At 39.6% G+C, this 18,629-nt stretch overlaps 1 protein-coding gene across 1 annotated transcript in view; it reads right to left on the reverse strand.

Annotated features, from left to right (window-relative positions):
- LOC137589195 (chemokine-like protein TAFA-2) overlaps positions 1–18,629 on the reverse strand; it is a 53,886-nt gene that overhangs the window by 20,372 nt on the left and 14,885 nt on the right. The gene's annotated exons all lie outside the window — the stretch shown is intronic.

The following is an 18,629-nucleotide window of genomic DNA, read 5'->3' on the forward strand; positions in this document are numbered from 1 at the left end:
CGGTGAGTCAAAATAGCACAGACAGGATTTGCATGTATAGAGTGCACTCCGAAAGCAGAGATGAGGCAGTAATTATTGAGACACAGATATACGGATAAAATATGTGTTAATAACCAATCTTTTAATTTTAATAGTTAAGAGAAAAAGCACATTTGCTTGGCTAGAGCATCTGAGGTTATAAATTCATATGTCAAAGATTTAAAAGGCAATTTAAACAATTTAAATTATAGAATTAAGTCCCATCCACTAGGTGGTAAACACCCAGAACGACTCTCATTGCACCACCCCTTATGACTCTAAAGTCAGATCTGTTCATTCTAACAAGTTAACATGAACACAGACCATGGCTCATTCTTTTACTCCATAGGTAACATTGCACCCATTTGTAAAAGCTGCTAATATTTCACAAACTAACCTTTTAAGCAGATGGTGCTAAATTAGCTTTGCTGGAGGCCTGATTCTGAAACACTTTCTAGATCTGCTGCAGGGATGTTAACGCTTTAAAGCACACTCATTGAAATACTCTTAAATTCCATTGGAGGACATTGGAGTAACATTTTTCATAATGTTCCAATGTCATGTAGAAAATTAAACTATCAAACAACAGTAATTTACCCAAAAAAGGGTTAGGTTGGATAAAAATAAGTACGCACACATTTGTCCTGTTTTCTTCCAACACTGTATCCTTAGGTAATGCTGTTATGCTAATATGAGTCAGCACACTAACAATAAACTCCCGACTTTTGTCTGGTTAATATGCTTTCTTAGCCTACAACTTCATCAACTACTCAGTATTTATGTTTTCCACAAACTGCTGCGAGGCTCTATAAAGTCACATTTCCAGCTTAGTGGGGACTTTAAGGGCGTGCTGTGGTGAGACTAGGGGATTGTAGTTGGAGCATTCGTACATCCATCCATCCAATTTCTTGCGGACGAAATGATCGTGATCGCCGAGCCCACAGCCGCTTATCCGCCTCGTGAGTCACAGGTCACCAGCTCATCACGGGGCCAGTCGTCGGAGCATTGGGTGTTAACGTTCACCTTCAGGGGTGACAGATGTGGAGCTGCTGGTTTGCCAACATGTGTGTGTGTGTGTGTGTGCGTGTGTGTGTGTGTGTGTGTGTGTGTGTGTGTGTGTGTGTGTGTGTGTGTGTGTAAGACAGAGAGAAAGAGCGAGCAAGAGAGATAGCACTGTGTTAGTTGGGCGGTCTGTGATGGATAGTGTTGCCACTGGAGCATCAGAACGCCTCACTGAGCAGTAGTTACCGTTTGAGTCTATTTGGCAACTTAAAGTTCAGGTTTGGGCAGAGACCAAAAAAAAGTGCTACAAATCGGGGGGATGGGGTGGGCCGCTCCACTGACGCAACAGTTTCCAGTTCTAAATTCTAACATATTTATATAAAAATATTTCATGGAACAGCTTTCCGTTCAGCTGCCACGTTGCTTGATGTTACACTTGAACTTCATCAGAAAATGTAATCCCTTTCTCCTAATTTTAAGATGCACTGTGCTAACTGACAGAGGTCCAAATCAGTCCACATCATCAACCCACACCTTAGTCTGCAGATTGCACTCAGCACTTTTGCATTATTATTATTATTATTATTATTATTATTATTATTATTATTATTATTATTATTATTATTATTATTATTATTATTATTATTATTATTATAGTTTTGGGGGGAATGTCCCCAGGGTGACATATATGTCCCTGAGATTCAGCCAAAATGCATCTGCAATTTAGAAATATGACACAATATTAATGCAATATTATGGTCAAATAATTAAGTTAATATTTGTTAATGTGATCAGCACAGACTGAATGAATGCAAAAAACGTGTTTAATAACATGCAGCAGTTTAGTTGATGTTGAAATTGAGCATGAACGCATGAGGTAAGAATTTATAGTTTCAATTCAAAAGTCCCCCCAGAACGATGATACATTTATCATTTCGGACAAAACACAGAACTACCACAGAACCTTGTGTGACTTTACAGCAGCTTGCAGGAAGAGACTTAGAATTTGAAAGAATCAAGCAAGGAAAATCATTGAGGAGTGTAAAATCCATGTCCTAAATTTAAAAATAGGAATGATTCTCAAAAAGTAAAACATATTCCTTTAAATGTAATGAGCTATCTAATCATAATCGTTTTAAATATTCCCTTGAGTTTATCTGTATTGATAATTATCTGGGCAATAATTACATTTGTGTCCTAAAGCAGGTAAAATTCATTTATTTTATGCATCTTTATATAGTGGGGACGTTTTTGCCACTGGGGATATTATATTGTGGGTTATAACCAAAAGTCAAATTAGTGTTTTGAAAAGAAAAAAAAAACCAACTCAAACTCTCCAGTGGAGTTTTGATTGTGCATTTTATTCTGTAATGATTGCCATAAGCATGAAACATGAAGTTCATATTGATGTTTGGAGGATAGCAGATGAAAAACAAAGACTAATAAACTGAAGCTTAAATGAAATGCGTAATTATCTACTGATTGTCTGCAGTGCTTTATTTCTCCTCTTGCTAGCAGACAGAATGTTTTCCTGCCTACAGTAGATTGTGTGCTGCACTTCAGGATATTTTCAAATGCAGACGAACACCTTCATTGAGAAATTATGCATATTCTTGTCACTGGTGTCACCTCAGTAGCTCTCCTGGATTTGCATGCTCAAATTTATCCAGAGATTGGACTTTTATCCCTTTGTTATGAGTTGGCTCTGTTGTGAGGTGTATAAGCCTGCAGTGTAGATCATTGGATTTCCTTTCAAGAGTACAAAGTGAATTTGTTTAAAACCAAATGAAGCAAGAACCCATATTTCTGACCAAAAACACTGATCGTGTCCCACTCTTTTGCTCTCTGTGAACTAAATTAGATTTGCAGCAGCCGAGTGTGTCTGCTTTCAAAAGACTCCACTCTAAGTATGACCTTCATGAGCGGACACACTCTCTGACGTTCGTCTGAAAAACAAGTCGGGTATCAATCACAGAAACTTCTCCTTCTCAGGTACATTAAAGCAGCAGTTGCATTTACATCCTGCAACAAGGCTGCTAACCTTATCTCTGATGTACAGGAGTGGAACTGTCGCTGCACCTCACTACACCACCCAACAGTGTTTACATTTATTATGAACAAAGCAAGTCAGACTTCCTGATGATTTCCTAAAAATGGAAATGCAATTTGCACTTTTACTTGGTGTCTGTTCGAGTACAATGAAAGGCTAAGTCAAATTATTATTATTAGTCACAGCCCATTTTAGAAAATAGGTTTTTGAGTTGTTGTTTTTTTGGATTTTTTGTCTTTTTTGGGAGGGGGGGGGGGTTAACTACTGAAAAGAAGAAAAAAAAAACAAATTGGAAAAGTTTTGACCAGGCAAAAAGCTGCATTGCCCTGGGTCTACTTTCACTTCACTGCTGTCGATAAAAAAATAACACTTGGTTTACTGTTATCTAGAGACACGGTGAACACCCCCGAGCTCAACACTTCCCCCAATATTTTGTTTCTCCTGTACTGACAGTGAGACTGAACAGTATATCAAAACCTTTAAGGTTATGGTCCCATCTGCTGTGTCCCTGTCTTCTGCTCCTGGTGACCATATGGGGAATCATTAGCATACTAGCTACGTTACTGAGTCAGGTTGTCCTTATTCCACATTATACATAATAGAAAGACACTGGACTTAAGATGGTCACACATGAATTCAATGATCTCACATAAAGATTATGGAATTGTGCAATTATGTGTGTTTAGTTGTGGGTGATTGAAAATCAATGTTCCAGTATTTAAACACCTGTGAACCATTTTTCCCACATCAGTCTTATTACTAATGTTTACAGGAAAATCAAATTTCATTGAGCAAAATAATATGGAAAGTCCTGAAATTTTTACATAATTTTTATTGAGTTTGCTACATGTGCAAGAAGCACCAGATAAGCACTGATAATAATAATAATAATAATAATAATAATAATAATAATAATAATAATAATAATAATAATAATAATAATAATAATAATAATAATAATAATAATAATAATAATATAATAACAGTGGACTAGATTTATATATTTATATAACATATTTATATTTCTGGACACTCAGTCGATTTTTTGCAGTGGATCCAGATCAGGTTTTGGTACCATTTTCACTGTTTTGTGCTCAATAAGTGATGCTGTTATTCAGAGGACACCATGGAATGACATTCCACTGGCTCGTCCTCTCAAATGAGTATCACTTAGGCATCCTGTGTAATCAAAAGGTGTTTGCTTTGCAATATGGATATGGTTATAAACTCAGGTCATGAGAGATAATAATAATAATAATTATGAATGGGTGAAGCCACGCAGAACATCATCAGTGCCCATAATGCCAAAGCTTCTTCTTCCAACTGGCTAACTCGACCCAAACACTTCATGAAAATAGTTCATATTTGTCATTTAAATCTTTTTTAATTAATTTTTTTTCTTATTTTGATTTTGGTGATTAGATGAGTTGCTACAAGTATTTACATTTTACATCTTATTTGTGTTTCTTGAGTCATTCAAATAAATATTTAATCAGTATCTAAATCATTTTCTCTTTGTCAACACTGGGCAGTCTATCATTAGATGACTGAACATTCTGCCATGAGAAATGTGAATAGAATATCATTAGAACATTCATTCATTTTCTGCTTCATCCGCTTGCGCGGGTCACGAGGAGCTGGAGCCTATCCCAGCTGGCATGGGGCATGAGGCGGGGGAAACTCCGGGCGCGACGCCAGTGCACCGCGGAGCTACACAGAGACAAACATGCACACACACACACACTCACTCCTACGGGCAATTTGGAATGGCTAATTAATCTGAAGCGCATGTTTTTTGGAGGTGGGAGGAAGTCGGATAACCCGGAGAGAACCCACGCAGACACGGAGAGAACATGCAAACTCTACACAGAGCGGGACTCGACCCTGGAAATGCCTTGCTGTGCAGCAACAGCGCTACCCACTGCGCCACCGTGCCGCCCTCATTAGAACATTGAAAATTATAAAACTAGAACCCTGAACATTCTATCATGAGAACACTGAACATTCTGTCAATCTCATTCTGTTGTATTCTCCATTGGCAGTCAGATAGTCAGACATTAGCATCTGGTGCTGTTGTTTTGTAGGCAGTCTCTGAAAGTAAAAAAAACAAAACAAAAAACATTGTTTTGTATTTTAATTTCATTCTTTTTCTTGTGTTAATACATATTTGGTTCCAAGATGGATATTAAATTACTATAAGATACACAGATCCATTAATTAATATTACTGTCTGTGCTGTGCAGCTGAAAAATCTGAAAAATCCACGTTATCCAAATCTGGGTGACAGGTTAGGTTTGGAGCCCATCTCAACTGACAACAAGTGGGAGGCAGGGTACACCCTGGACAAGCTGCCATTTCATTGAATGGCCTCATAGGGAGACAGACACCAATTCACATTCATAATTTATTGTACAAATTCACCAAAGTTGCATGACTGTGGAGGTGGGGGGAACCCGGAGAGAACCCACCCAGACACAAGCAGAACATGCAGGTGGAAGTGAACTAAGGACCTCCTTGCTGTGAGGTGACGGCGCCACCCACTGCGCCTCCATGCTGTCCCAGGACAATACCATTCATACTTCATATAAAACCATTTGTTGTGAAGCAGTATTACATCACCGTGGTTATCTGTTACAGACTACAGCACAAATAAACCTTCATTCTCCAGGACAGAGATGGAGTTTACACATCCTGTGTTTGGACGCACAGGCAGACGAGGGCTTAACAAAGGTTTAAACTGGGTTTGCTTGACAGGAGTCGAAGCCAGGATGATGGAACTAACAGACAGTACATGAAAAGATGAGTCGTCAGTGAACTGACTAAGATTAATCAGAGAATATTCAACTTGAAAGAATGTCTAATTCAGCATGACAAACATCTTTACGTTTTAGATTATCATAGCAAAGGATAGCTGCTATCTGCCATCATCATTTATAATGGTATCCACATGCAGGAGGAAATATAGCTTCGTATTTGATTTGGCAGAACAATGCTGAACACAAGTGAAATCAAGGACTGCAAGTTGATCTTGATTCTGACCTCTGCTGTCATTGTTGCCCCATTTGTGTCACTTATTTTCTTCCTCTGATGAGCTTACACAAAGCCACAATAATATCCATTAGTGAGTGAAGGACTCTGTCGTCCTTGGACTATTTATAACTGTTTTTTAAAGAAGAGAAAAAAACTAGGGAATTCTTCCACCTGCTCTGGGCTTGTTAAGAAAGACTTTCAAGGTGATTGCATGTATGCAAATCATACATACAGAATGCAAATCCTTTTGTTGTATGTATGTATGTATGTATTTTAAATAGTATTATGATGTCCAAGAACCATGCATTTTTAAGACAAGGGTTCACAATCAGAAAATGCAATTTACAAAATGTTGCAAATGGCTTTTGTCAGAATGTAATAATTTTGTCAGTGTTCTAGAATTTACCATAATTTCTGTGGACTAAGGAATAATACGAACCTGTATATACCAGAATTTAAAGTCAAGGAATGACAATCTGATGAAGTGGCAATCATGCATGTATTGACATTGGAATTGGTTTTCTAACCACATCTCACTTACAATTAACCTCCCTTGAGTTCTGTTGCCACAAAGTTTACATAAACAGCTCTTGAAGTTAGATTTCATGAGGACGGACAGAATGAAGAAACCCTTGTTCCTCGTTTTGATTTGTCTGTCACAGAGTCTTTAGTGTTAAGTCATCTCTGAACCAAGGTCATCAGCCCAGAGCAGCTGTATAATTAAGCTCATTGGGGTCTACAGACTGGTGGCGGCGGCCGATGACTCTGCTTAGACTAATGAGGGTGAACACTTAACATAGTCAGTGAATCAATGAAGACTGGGTGGACATGGAATAAAGGGTGAAGGTAATAGTAGCATGAATAAAATGCAGGTAAAGAGAGTGTCATATTAAAAAAGATAGCAGCAAGATAGGCTAACAGTGAAAATGTTGCGATGCTGCTGGATAGATGCGAGGTGATGTCTCAATAGCAGCTGACAATAACAGAAGGAAATTAACACTAAGCAACCATAAGAACTGTGAATGCCTGATTGGTACAAGAGTTCCTTATTTAACAGGTGAAAATCAGTATTAATTTGTACACATCTATTAATCTCCACAACAAATGGAGAAGAAAATACAGTTTAAGTTTACAGGGACTAAAGTGAAGTTCTTTCTTGTTTCAGAGTCTTTAAGGATTATATTCTGGTATATTTTTCCATGAATATTTTGCCTGTTAAGCAGCTTTACAAATAAACCATAATATGCTTTAACAGTCTAGGCCATAATCATTTTAAAAGTGTGATGATGAATTTTTACTTTTCCACAATTGCACAAAGATGCACTCTTGAAATGCTCAAAGCACGTGTGTAATCCACAGTATCACAGATATTGCAGGACAGACAGAGGGAGTTGGTGCTAAACCGTGAAACGCTGGACTTTCTTGCTCTGTTTCTGCAGCAGGATTTAATACCGGGGATTACCCCCTCTCCCCCCTTCATCCCTATCTCACTCTTTACTTGGACCGTGACAGAGACTGTCACCTCGGACGGCTGCAGGGAGCCGATTTCTCCATCGCCGAGCAAACATCGCTCATTTGCCAAAACACAGATGTTCCCTTGTGACAGCTGAGGAGTGAAGCTCTCAACCCTGTCACGCCAAACAAGGGAGTTTGCCCAGTCTTTGTCAGGCGCTCTGTGAAGCATCTGCCACAAATCCTCCTCACTTCACTTCATAAACACGACAAGACAGCTGTCAGGGTCATGTTAAAGTTGATGTATGAACTTTAAACTATAAAAAGAGTTCTGCTTTCGCGCATTGTCCTGATTGCTTGTTAATCAAATCATGATAGGCCAGCCCGCAGCAGGATACAGCTTCTCCACTGTGTGAGTCACAATCTAAATTCTGACGTAAGGACTGTAAGTGGCTCAGTTCACTCCTCAGGCCTTTCATGCTCACTTCTGATTTGCTCCTCATGAATGATTATTTTTGGAAGACGGTTCATATCCACGCTAGAATGTAATCCATATCACCAACTTAAGGATGTGACAGCTCGGCAAAATATCCACACGCAATAAATGTCACTGTCACTCTTTTCTAAGGGATCTTGGATCGAGCCTTTCGTATCTTTTCTCCTCTAGTCACCAATAAAGCTACTTTTGTTTGTTTGCTTTTAAATGTTAATGTTTCTCTGTTAGTCTAGCCAGCTGCAGAAATGAAAGGATTGTGAGGTCCTTTCAAAGAAAAATCATCTGAATCCAACTGATTGTGATTAAAAGTGCAAAAAGCAACACCATGTACAAAAACTGATGCGACGGTTAGCCATAGAATTAGGGTTAGGGATGGGGTTAGGGTTGGTTTTAGGGTTCGGGAAGGGCTACGTTCAGGGTTTGGGTTAAAACCGAATCGGGACACTTCCAGCTATAGCGTGAATGGACCCCAAGCGAGTAGGGCCTTGATTTCAATGAACGCAAAGCAGGGCAGATATGTACTGTACGCTGTTACCCGACCCTGATGCTGAGTGCCCTTTCAGAGATTTAACCACCAAAACGACCTTCCGTAACGACAAGTCGAGATGCTATCTGAGAGGCCGCACTCATCAAAACCGCAACAGCCAAATGGTCTCAACCTTAGTTTTCCTTTGATCAAACTGTCCATGCATCACTGTCTCGTGATCCAGTGTCTTATTTCAGTCCCACCCCACCTTCAAATATGGCCTGGCACCACCAGCGCTGATACAGATCGGTGTAGCGCTCTAAAACCATAGACTCGCCTTATTTCTTTTTATGTTTAGGATCTAAGAACACAGCTGTCTGTTGTTTGCCTCCCTGTAACTGCTCTCTTAGCTGAGGCTTTATGAATTATCAATGAGTACAATCTAAACATTTTAGTTCAAATGAGCACAACTGTGTCACATTAGAGAAAAAAAGAACTGATGCCGTGATAACCACGTTACTCGTGGTTAATGCGTTCCAGGAACCACATGCGAATAAGGAATTCTGCGATATAATGACAAACTATCTTATTATTTATAATTTAAATGTTTATGAAGCCTCCCAATGCTGATATTAAATCTCCTTCTATCTATATTAACTTTTCCCACACTCTTATCGACTGTTTAAAGCACTTTTATGTCTCACGTAAGTCCGAGACTGACGAATAGAAGCGCACTTACGGATGCTGTCAGCCAATAGAATGCACGTACGGTATCATGTGACTGCCTACCAAAAATAGCATTCACTAGTCCAGTTTCATAAACCCAAAGAATTTCATCAAGGACATGCAGCAAGTTAAGTCAAACTGTTAAAACCCCGTCAAGGTCCAAAGTGGGTTAAATCACCAAGCAACATTTTTGTCAACTCTTTTATGAAGTATGTCAAAGTCACATTGTGTCGTCAGTGAGTCCGTCCCCTCACTGGAAGGATATGAGTTTGTTCCCTGTGACAGCCCAGTGTCCTTGTTCAGACGAATCCCTCCATCACTGAGCGTCATCTCTGTGGTTGAGTTTGTCAGCTCAATAACCGTGCAGCAACATGGGAGAAAATAAATAAATGATGTGTAAAACACATATATTTCTCATTTAGAGTCAGCAGCGTGTGTGAGAGTCGGCGAGAAACTAATTAATTTCACTTTTGTGAGTCATAATTTCATGCAAATGCTATTTCTAATACGGTGAGATGTTTGGTTTGATTCGGAGCGTTTTTCATTGTGTTTCTGTCACCTCAAAGACAATCATTATTACTCCGTTTGTGATGCTATGGTAGCTGCTGTCGTTCCTCAGGATAAAAAAGGATAAGAGAACATGGCAACCTGAATTCCAGTCTTTATCGCTGTCCTACGGCTCGGCTGTCGGCTGTCAGGTGTTACCTGATAAGCCAGAGCCGAATCGCAGGCGTTTTGACTTTACATATATCAGAATAATAAATGGCATTTTCTTTTGCTTCAGGTTGATAACAGTAGAAAAATTACATCCAGCAACAGAGAGAAGAAAGCGTGAGTTTTTATATTAAATTTGGTACAAGTTGTATTTTTAAAATGATCTTTAAAATGGTATTCTAAAACATTATTATTATTAGCTTAGCAGACAAAGAAACAATAAAGAGGTTGTTGAAACTTTCATTTCAGTCAAAAGTCTGTAGCTTTATTGATTTACTTGTACACAAAGTACACTGCATTAGCTTTTTACTTCATATTAAATTTGATCTATTATCTATTATTAGTTTTTGCCTTCACCGAAGAGCTTATGTTCTCACTGAGATTAGGTATCCTGTTAATACTGGGTGTGTTTTCACAAATCTTTGTGGAACAATGGGGTCAGGAGAAAACCAGGATTTGTTTTTCACATTTTATTTATTAACACAAAACCTACTGGTTCATTACCCACAAACATTTGTTGGAGAGAAATACGTTTACCTACCACTCTTTTAAGTCAGAGATTATTCTCATACCCTACTGTCAATCACAGCCGTCACACCTGTCCGTCACACCTGTCACATCTATCCAAAGGCACTTTGACACACCTTTAGAGTTCACCTATCATCTTGCAGCTGTCTTTCTGTATCTCTTGTTCTTTCATATGTTTTTTATGTCCATCTTCCACTCCCCCCTTCCATTTCATCAGTCTCAGTCCAATCATCAGCCGTCACCACCACCAGTGTCAACTGCTCCTTTTCAAGAATAGATACCCTTCAACCAAAATCTCCCTGACAGATTATCATATATTATCTGTCATGTTAAACAGTTACTTAGTCACTTATCTCTCTTGGTTATAATCAGATTCACCTTCCTATGTTAGACTCAGAAACGTGTTTGTTTTTTTCCAAATTGAGCTCCTCCCAAAAACAAGCAGTGAGAAGTACGGAGACACGAAGCTCAAATATTTCATGTAAAATTAATATTCTAAAAAAAAAAGAAAAAAAGGCTGGAAACTTGACAAACTATTACGTCTTCATGCAGCGTTCCCATTGGTCATAACTACAAGCTGACTGATAAAAAGATATTGTGGACCTTAAATGTTAGTTTGGATCTAATTCAGTACCTTTGACTGGACTAATTGTGTCTCTGTGGCTGGATTTGTGTCCCTTTCTTCAGACAAAATGCACATTTGCTGGAACAAATAAGAGCCTAATGTGATTTTGGGGATCTTTACAGCGTGGTTTGTCATTGTAGCGCAATCAAATTAAATCTAAAACCCGAGTGCGGCGTGGAGGGACTGATCAATGCTACTGTTACACAAGTGCTAGGCTATTCGTTTCAAATTCACAGCAGGAAAGACTTCTCTTTAAAAACAACAAAGACAGGCTATTTATGAAATCACATAGGAGAATAGGAATACATTACACTGTGAGGTAGGTCACCATTTATCATCATTATTAAGCAAACAGCAGCGCCTGAGGCTTGTGCCTCCATGTGCCAAAGCATAATGCTATCGTGATACTCTCTCTCCATCAGCAAGGACCTGGAGGAGCTTTGTCAAGTTTTCCTTGTTCTGAGAAACAATAATAAACCACATTTATGAGTGAAAGTGTGGTTTCTAATCAACTTTGAATCCTTGCTGCATTTTTACCAAACTATAAGTGCACAGATATATAAAGGTTCGACATAGAGCAAAGTGAAGAGAAATAGAAGCTACATAAACACGGGAAACAGTCACAGCAGAGCGGGAGTGTAAATCAAAATATTGTGATATTTTTGTGCTCAATGTGAAATGGCTGTCAAGGCTGAAGCTATTTCTAAAGCTACATAGAATAATAAAGGAAGCAGCTCCAAACAAGGAGAACAATCGAAGAGAATTTGTATCTCAATTCAAACATGAGTGGCACCTTCTTAAGAATGGGGCGATCTGAACAGAAGCAGTAGTGAGCTCTCAGGTTCTCTTGTGCTTAAGAGCAATAATGGTGGCCCCCTCTGTTCCCATGATGTTTCACCTCTGACTATACACGCTTTGTTTGGTGACAGGCTCAGCTTCAGTACACCTCCTTCAGTCTGTGCAATTGAAAACCCAAAAATCCACACCTAGGATTAGTTGCCACCGATAAGCGTGTGTGTGGGGACACACACACACACACACACAAATAGAGTGTTCTCTTTGTTGAGAAGAAAAGGTGAAGAGGGAGATGTCGGAGCATTGGAGAAGCTATTTTTAGGCTTCTAATGAAACTTTTCAGTGTTCTTCTAGCAACCTGAGGGAAGTTGACAAGTGATTAAAATCATCTTAAAATATATCTCCAGTGCTGGTTTACGTACATGTTAACTAAATATCATTACTGAATTGCAAGTTTAATGTCTCCGTCCTTTTTATTATGAGTACATTTATGACATTTATACATCTATTTGTGCAGGATGTTTCCTGACCTTGTGGGGGAAAAAAAGTCATTTTTAGCCTCCATCAATTCTCCTGCTGTTGTCAAAACTCACACCAGTGTGTGATTGAGAGCTTTAACTGAGCGAGCTCAGAAAAACTGACATCACGTCTACATCGGAACTACAAAGAAAAAGAAGTGTTTGTGTGATCCAAAACGACAACTGTAAAGACCAAAAGGTATCTTTCTACAGTCTTTCATGTGGGAAGAAATTCATTGCAGAGGAGCCATACAGAGGCCAATTTACTCCCACAGAAGAAGAACAAGACCAGCATGAAATGCAGCAATGAGACAGGTTGGGTTTTGAGTCAGTCATTTGGGAAATCTTTCACCATTGCTTGTCTCTCTTTCCCTGGTTGTAAAACCTGCTGCTGCCTTCATACCACTTCTCTGGGAAGCACTCAAGGAAACGTTGGAAATCACTAAATCATAAAGATGGAGCCAGCTAGAAGGAAACAAAGAACCACGACTAAAAATACAACAGCATCCGGCCAGCATTCAGTCAATCCTCCTACTGTATTCCATCTTGAATCTTATTTTTAGCATCCTTGTTGTCGTTCACACGTAGTTTTCTTGTGAATTACTGTCCAAGATTTGTCAAAAGTAAAATGACTGTAGATGTTGGAGTTCATCTGCTTAATAAAGAATGAAGCAGCTGCAGGTGCAGGTGCCTGAAGTTGTTTGTTTGTTCATTTGGGTCACCCTGGTTTCATAAAACACACCTGGAGTCAACCTTCACCTTTGGTGTCTCCGCTGCTCTTCAGGTGGCGGCCACCTCGGTAGTCTCATTTGCAAATGAAATGAAACCCCTCTTTCTTCACAGGAATTTATGTTCTCTATTTATTTTTTTTCATCTGATGAGCAATAAACCAATAGTTACTTCTTTTTCTCGCTAACAAAAAAAAAAACTGTTGAGGGAGAAGCATGTATTTATAAAGGGGATTTTTTTTTTTTTTTGGCTGCTGATGCTTTACTGGTTGTTTGAATTTTACATTTACTAATCGTTTCACTTGTTTTTTCTTCCCCCTGTAGTTGAACTAACGATGTGTGTCTACAGCATGGTTCATGTTTCTGTAATAAACTAGAATTATCTTACTTAATCACAGGAAAGTATGTAAGTCAACAGTCATCTTTTTTTACATGAAGGATTGTGATTGTCGGTCTTCGTCCATTTGTCCGTCCACCCTTTAATCCACCAAATATCTTTCCAACCGTTGCAGACCGAAAGACGACACAAAAAGCACATTACTCGGGCAGCAAAGGGGATGAAAATGAGATGATGACCTTGAACTTGAGAAAACTAGGTCAAGGTCAAATTTCAACTTTTGTACACTCAGGAACCGGATAATATAGAAAGACGAGGAGGAAGGGCAGTGTAAGACCATAGATCAAAGCACCAGCTTTGAGTTCAGCCGACAGGGCGTCTTTGTAACTGAGGAAAGGGAACATGATTTTGCAGAGAGAAGCAAGCCCTGCCATCTTATCATAATACACACGTTCCTGCACAGGTTGTATTTACATTCCCAACATCTGCGGTGCCAGCAACGGTTACGGCTGCGCCATCAATGACGAGCTCCGCCGACACGAGCCATAAATCAACAGCATCGCCTCCTCTTGTCGCCCTGTTCTTTCCTGTCAACCTTTCCCGCGTGTCAGAGAGGAGGTGCGGTGGCGTGGGCCATGAGTGGCACCGCTCCGCTCCCCGAGCGGGGCTGCTGGGACAAAATGACCAGGGCAGTGCAGTGAGGAGGGAGGGAGGCTTATAAAAATCTATTTAATTACACAAAGCGATTGAGCACAGCACACGGGCTTAAATATTAAATTGCACCTCTTTTTTTTTTTTTTTTTTTTGGTTACACTCATCTCTCCGCTGTTTTACATCGCGGAACAACGAGGCAGGAGTTATTTTAGCTGTGGCCCTCGTGAGGCTTATAATCCAGGCTAAGTGACAGGCTAATTTGCGGTATTAGATTGCTTTCATCGGGTCGTCTGGGCCCGCTTTGAACGTTATCGGTAAAAAAGGGCGCTTTGCCTCAGCGGTTGCATTGACTTGTACGCTTTGTGACTCCTACTGGATGGAGGAGGATAGAGGGGGCAAGGGGGAGTCACTGCAGCTCCTCATATGCTGGATTTCCTCAGTTCTGGTCAACCTCCTCAATTCCAGAGAGAGAATAAGTAGGAGAAAGTGAAGCCGAGGGGTAAGAAAACTGGAGCTCTGCAGGGGAACCCACAAAGATCAGTCGGCTGCTCAGCGTAATCATCATCTGAATTTTGTGTGTTTGTAATGAGCGATGAGAGTTAAATTGAACTGAAGGTTCATGAGATGAGAAAATGGGCTTTTCTGCAGGGGAGGAAATCTATCAGAAGAAATAAGAACACGGTTCAATAATGATGCAAAAACATCAAGTCGAAAATTTGATTTGGAAATCAGTGTTGCGCGTGTGTGTTTGTGTGTTTGCGTGTGTGTATGTGTGTGTGTGTGCGCGTGTGTGTGCGTGCATGCGTTTGTGTGTGTTTAACAGCAGGCTAAGTCCCCAAGATATAGTCTTAAATGCAGACACAAAACCATTTTCTTTAACAATAAGATGGGAGCCATGCTAAGTCAACTTATTCCTGATGACCATTCAGAGTGTCAGAGGCCGGAACAAGTAATTAAAGGCAATAGAAAAATGGAGGATTAGTTCGAATTAATCCGCAACTTTTCCCATTTTCTTGCAGAAAATGTCGAAATGGAAGGATATGGAAATCTAGCAGAGCAAAGCAGAACTAATGGGTTGGCAGCTCTCCCACTGAAATGAGAAGGGACTAATAGATCCTCGGCCCTGGCTAAGATGGCTGAGCCAGATTGCATGTGGATTTAAGTGATTAAGAACATGGTGGCCCCACTCCTACTTTGTCAGGGATAATGTAATGTATGACAATGAATGCTAAAATGTGAAATTCCTCATTTAAAGAATCCATCCATCGCTGCTGCAGAAAATTTTGCAGAAGTCACATCTGAGATTAGGAAAATGTTGGGAATAGAAGAATAGAGACTGTCTGTGATTTGACTTCTGTAACAGTTCTGATGGAAAGAGGTCGTTTTTTGCTGATTCAGCTTTTATATAAATCAAATGCAGTTTATTTTACTCGTTCACACTGTTTTTCAAACATGTCACGCTGTATGAAAACTTGCTTAATTACCTGGAATTTGCAGGAGAATTTTTTTAAATGAAATCCTAGCATTTAACAGAATCAATTTCAGTAATTAAAGAAGATAAAAATGAAATTCACCAGCAATGACAACTGCAAGCGCAAATCAATTAATGTCGCCTCGTATTTTCACAACATATTCTATTATATCATGGCTGCACGAGGTGTTACAAGCACATATGTGGCCTTTAATATAGTTTTAATTTATTATTGGCTCATTATTTAACATATTTAGCCTCTCAAGGAAATATTACAGCAGGTAATGTAATACTGTGATGTTATCTGAGAATTGATTTCCTCATCAGACCTTATAACATTTTTTTTACCATGTAAAGATTGCAATTTGTTACATTTCAGTGAGTTATTACACCATCTATCAACAAAATAAGGGAAGACCAGAGGGTGTGTGTGTGTGTGTGTGTGTGTGTGTGTGTGCCCCAGAAACAACGTTCAAAAGAACAAATGACAGAGTTCAGCCATTAGTTATAGGAAGCAGAAATTTCTCCTGCTATTTTTAAATAACAGCTTTAACAAGTTTATACTTTTTTTCATCAAGTTCTCATATCTAAATGACAAAAGTCACATTTTCAACTCCGTTTGATTGCCGGAAGTAAATTTCTGTTTGTTCACTTGTAGATTGAGTTTGATAATCATCATCTTGCCGCTGAGCTGTGAGCGACTCATATTTTCCCGGCCGTTCATCTTTGTCATCTGTCGGCTAGGAAATAGACTTTTTCAAGGAGAAATCAATCCGTGGAATCCAGTCCTTTGCTTCTCCCGTATGCTGATTATGGATAGCAGGTTCGTTGTCTATATGATCTTAGGTGAAATCAGCTTACGGCAGAACGCAATAAGTGTCGCATCATAACCGTGGAGGGTAAGAAAACAAATGTTGGCGTCTGTGTTTTTGTATCATTCATCATCTCTATTTGGATTTACAGCAGACTTGGAAGTCAACATGCTCATCTAATTGAAATGAGAAAAAGATGCTGATTTTGAATCCTTCCCGTTGAAATGCTGAACCCTTAGCAGTCACAACCAGACAGGTCTAAGTCCTGATGCTGATGTTCAGCTGGAAAAACGAACAAAAGACTGATCAGACAGAAGCAAATTCCTTTCCTGGAGCATTTTTAAAATATACATCCGGGATGTGCTCATGCCATAGCGACACCTCCTCTCTCATTATGAGAGAGTCGAGGGTGGGACTGCTGTCTGAAAGCGACATTCCATACAGTCATGACCGACTTCGACAGGTGTTACCACATAATTGGGCATCGTGCCGGCTACAACCGCAGCGCTGCTGTCTGCTAGAGCTCATTACTATCACTCAGAAGTTCCCTGAAACACCTCCAAAGCCAACGAATCTACATGCGACAACTGAAACCTCTTGAAATGCGGATATTTAAGGGCTCAGTCGGTCTGCTGGTGGTTCATAATCGCACTCAGGTCGCCAGAAGCACAGGGTTCAACCGCATGCAGATGACGGCGTATGGAGAAAGAGGGTCAGTCCTGTGATACAAATAATTACACAGTGTAAATCATTTAAATCAAGCCTTAAACTCCTGAGTAACAGGAGTTAGCAATATGTAACAGGAGTCTGAATCGGCTACGACAAGCCAACAACCCGCTGTCAGGTGAAACATGTCTGTCCTTGACATATTACATTTGCAGTTTCTGATGACAACCGCACCTTGAACTTCTGCAAGAAATCATTTCTGCTCGCTAAAGTCAAGTGGTTTGTTAGCAGGATTACACCAGAACTACTCTGTAGGCTTCCAAGAAGCTTGGTGGAAGCCTGGAGCAGTGGGCCAAAAAGGAACCTATTTTTTTTTTTTATGAATATCTGGAAATTATGGTTGACTCAGGATTTTTTTTTCTCTATATTATGAGAAAGGACATTTCTTACATGAGAAGTATTTAATATATTTATACTGTATGTAAACCAGTGAGAAGGTCAGGCATGTCAAAAATAAATAAATAGTGGGGCTGTTTCATTTTAGTGGAGGCGTTCACCCAGCGAGACCTTCTCATCATCATCTTCTAGCTCATATCCCAACCGCCTCCGGGCAAAAGGTTGGGTACATCCCGGATAAGACGCCAGCTAATCACAGGGTTATGTTCATGCCAGCACTGACATCTAAAGATAATTTGGTGTGACCCATTCATCTAAGCTGCATGTTTTTGGAGGTGGGAGGAAGCTGGAGAACCTGGAGAGAACCCACACGGACACGGAGAGAACATACAAACTCCACACAGAAGCAAATAGAACCCAGAACCTACTTCCTGTATCATGTAAATAACTTTAATGCTAAACAAAAAACAGTGTTATAAATAAATTACTGATCTCATTTGGTTCAAAGGGGCTTTTTAAACTAAGCCATTGAGAATACTAAAAGACTGAGTGAAGCTAGTGATCATATCCTCTTCTGTTCCACGTGATCTGAACAAATGAACATAACTGAGGGTCCTACTGCCTGTACCAGTCAGTGAAGGTGATAATAACTTACTCATCCTACAACAACCATGTTCTCAGTATCCTGTCATGCTATTTAATCACAAGATTCTGTTAATGGGATTGATTTGACTTGGAGGCATCATTAAGCTGTCAGAAAGACACAAAGCCTAGGATCAGACAAGACCTTTGGAAGTCTTTTGTTTTTGTCCTGGATTATTTGATCAGGAGACTGGCTAGTAAACAGTCAAACCCAGTGGATTACAACATGATCTGTCACAGATTTATCTACCTAGTCACTGTAGAAAAGGCCAAATTAATACCTTTTTGCTAGCTTCTTTTGATTACCCAGGAGCTGGTTACTTTCTACTTTACATCAAATCAGGAAGGTTTGAAGAGTCTGCGGTTCTGGTGGACATCAGCAAATACAGCAGATGCTTCTCTGAAATAACATCATACAACAGTTTCAAGAGAGCAAACAACTTCAGCACTGTTTGATACGAGTTTAACTTGTCAGAAGTAATCATGTGAGAACAGATGTTTGA

The sequence above is a fragment of the Antennarius striatus genome, chromosome 22, assembly GCF_040054535.1.
Source record: "Antennarius striatus isolate MH-2024 chromosome 22, ASM4005453v1, whole genome shotgun sequence".
In the NCBI taxonomy this organism is placed as follows: Eukaryota; Metazoa; Chordata; class Actinopteri; order Lophiiformes; family Antennariidae; genus Antennarius; species Antennarius striatus.